We start from the raw sequence: 3,344 nt of genomic DNA, 5'->3' as shown, positions 1-3,344 counted from the left end.
AACACGGGCTATGGTTTTAAGACAACCGTTGTCAAGCACCTGAGCACGCCTTGCTTCCGCTTCTCAGATAGGCCGAGTCTCACAGGCATACAACAGAAGAGCTCGTACTGCAGCCCGATGCACACGTTACTTGATATTCACAGATACCTCGCCTTGACGCCCTAGGTGTTTCAAGTTAGCAAGCGCGACCCCAGCATCGCAAGTTCGTGCATTGACCTCATCTGTCGCACTACAATCAAAACTAATACAACTTCCAATGTATATAAACAGCTGACCCACACTACCTTTCCAACTAGATCAGAAAAATACCTGCGATTTTATATATGCTTTAGTCTACCTCTGACGATTTCCTCGGTCAACCAGTAATATTTCCCTTCACACAGAAACCGTTTAGAAGCCGAAGTTTTTCAGTGCAATGGTGGCATGACACTGCTATACCCAGTTTGGTAGCGCATCCACAACTGTGATCCTCCTCCTCTTGACTGTACCCTATCGCCCACTTATTCCATTAGCTGCAGCTATGAACAAACCCACACTTTATTCTGTCTGTAATGTTGTGATCATGCGTGACGGTATGCCATCAGCCTTTCGAAAAAACATTACAACGTGACATTGTGGGTACAATGTGCACACCAAGTACAACATCATTATCATCATCATTGATAGAAGAGAAGATGTTAACAGGGACTCACCAAACATACGTCATACGAGGCCTCTGTCGCAAATCTCCACGCTTTTCTTTAGGCTGTAATAGCCCCATTCTGATGTCAGCTTACCGTGCGAACACGCAACACCACCAGATATATCTGATCTCATGTCTCTGCAAGCTCCAAGCTACCTTGGCGGTGCCCAATGTGACAAAGCCCCGTCCCTCATACTCACATATTTCCACACCAGTTCGCATTGACCACATACCTATTATCTGCATGTGAGTGTTGATTACCGTTTTTGAAATCGGGTAGTGCCGCTCATTAAAATAGCTGGGATTTGTGACAACGTTTGTCTATATCGAATTCATATCGACGAAAAATTCCGGACCACTTCCTATTTTGAGTCACCAATGTGGATGTGGCTGTCTTAGCAACTTGGTTGAATGACAGCAATGAACCCCCATGAGCGCCCGATAGACCCAAGAATATCTTAACTACAATGGCAAATATAAACGGCTCATTCAAGTTATTCATATACGTTGTGTCCACAAAACGATGTACAGCGCCCCGATGACGATACCGCGACTACCATACCCAGTCTGATGGCTTGCCAGTAGCCCATTATATCTCTAGTATTTCCCAAATGGGCGTGTTACGAGCACCAGCAAAACCGTTTCAGTCCGTTTAGCTTGTGGAGGGACTTAAAGCAGCGGCCCTCTTATTACGTTATCTGCTTGTTCTCACAACAAACTCAATAGTTCAACCAACGGCACCATTTTGGCTCGGTATATCGGTGAAAATCAAACCTTGTCTTAAGCCAGATAGAACGTGTGCTGACCATCATAAAAGACGAAAATCTTGCAAGCTGTGACAAATTCCCTGGCTTTAGCGGGGCGCTTGCCGCAACCATAAAGAATTTTCCATATCCATGTCGCAAATGCTCGCTCCAATTTGAGTTTGCGTAGACGTCATTGGCGTGATTATTGTCGCCTTGAGATTATTTCCGAATCCAATACACATGGATAAACCAGCTTTTCCACAAGATTTTTTCACCGGTTTCATAGACAATGCACAAAGCTACCGCCAGCCATTAAAATGCGGATTCTGCGCGCGCGGTGGGCTCCGATTTCGTCTAAACAACTTCTAATAAAACTGCGGCCACGCGGAAAGGTCTTAAGTGCCCAAATAATTGCCAATAATTGATAAGACAGAAAGTTGTAGTTTCCCTTTTTCTAACCAGGGTTTTTGAGAAATTTCGTGTGTGCGCCTAGGACGCGGTGCCACTGCGCCCCTTAACATCTCTTTATGTGGCAACAGTTTTGTTAGAAGTTGTTCGAACAAACTCGGAGTCCGGCGTGCGCACGGAATTCCCATTCTGATGGCCACCGGTTGTTTCGCGCATTGTCTCTCTGGCACGTCTCAGGCGTGATCCAATTCACTGCGGATAGTGTCCACTGCTTATGTCACCGTATCTTTCCACGAAATTCTCGGTACCCGCAAAATCAACCAATCCCACTCTTATTCTTACTGTAACATTATGATCAATCCTGAAGGTATACCATTCGCTAGTTGGGGATGAAGACGATTAATATTATCACTCTAGATATTAGACAAACCCGAGGAAAGTTCTCCGAAGGATTTTCTAAACATCGTGAAGTCTACGTAGTTCTGATCTGGTGACTAGCTATTTAATCCGACGCGTTGGCAGAGGGGACGATGTAGTGGGACGTGTGTTGGCTTGGTTTTTAAACAGCTTCCTAAAGAGGTGGCAAGCAGTTAATAGTGCACGCTGGGTTCAAAGTTGTTTGGTGTATGCAAAAATAGCACCAGATTACGTCGTGGCCAAAAACGAACCTAGCGGTGATTTTGTCTCATCCATAACAAAGGCGTTGATGGCGTAATCCCCAGCTATTCTCTGACAGGTTAAGCGGCTTATGCAACGGAGCGACGCACACATCTTTGAATGAAGTGTACACGATGGCCATCCGATTTCCATAATATTCGTCTCAAGTAAGCTGCACAACCCACGCCTACATCGTAAAAATCATCTGCTACAAAAAATTTGCCCAAGACTTGTAGCGTACTTGACATCGGCGTTTTTTACTTCCACGAAGCGTCGTTACAGAACTATTTGTTGCGTGTTTGGGAAACATAAACGACCAAAAATAACCACCGTTATGTTCCGTCGTCAAAAAACGACCATATTTGTCGAATCTTGCAAGAACCGATAGCATGTCGCCTGTCCATCAATGGAAACGCCAGCACTCCTCTACCTGTTGATTAAGGTAGGCAAATAACCTGAGATCTGTGTATATTTTGGTCAGTAAGCACCTTCCGAAACCATGCTCTAACGTGCTGCCACATGTTTGAATGCGGAATCATATACCTCGGTGGAGCTATTTTCTCCTTTTACCACCCGCATTGAGCATTGCTTCAGAAGGAATCCCTAAAAATTTTGCTTATTGGGTGATTACACCAGTCTTCCTCAAAAGAGCCATTATTCCGGTGAGGATAAGACCTGACCGCGCACCTCTGCATGTAATCAAGAATCCATTCAACTCACCAGCTACTTCGAATTACCGGGCCTCTGATTTGTCCGGCGCCACCCCCTCGGCCAAATGTTGTTTTGTACAGAAAGCGCGAATTGCAGCTCATTTCTGTGTATGGGTGGACAATACTACCTAAGCATCACTC

The sequence above is a fragment of the Opisthorchis viverrini genome (genome assembly GCF_000715545.1).
Source record: "Opisthorchis viverrini unplaced genomic scaffold opera_v5_42, whole genome shotgun sequence".
NCBI lineage: Eukaryota > Metazoa > Platyhelminthes > Trematoda > Opisthorchiida > Opisthorchiidae > Opisthorchis > Opisthorchis viverrini.
Note: the sequence above shows the minus strand (reverse complement) of the source record.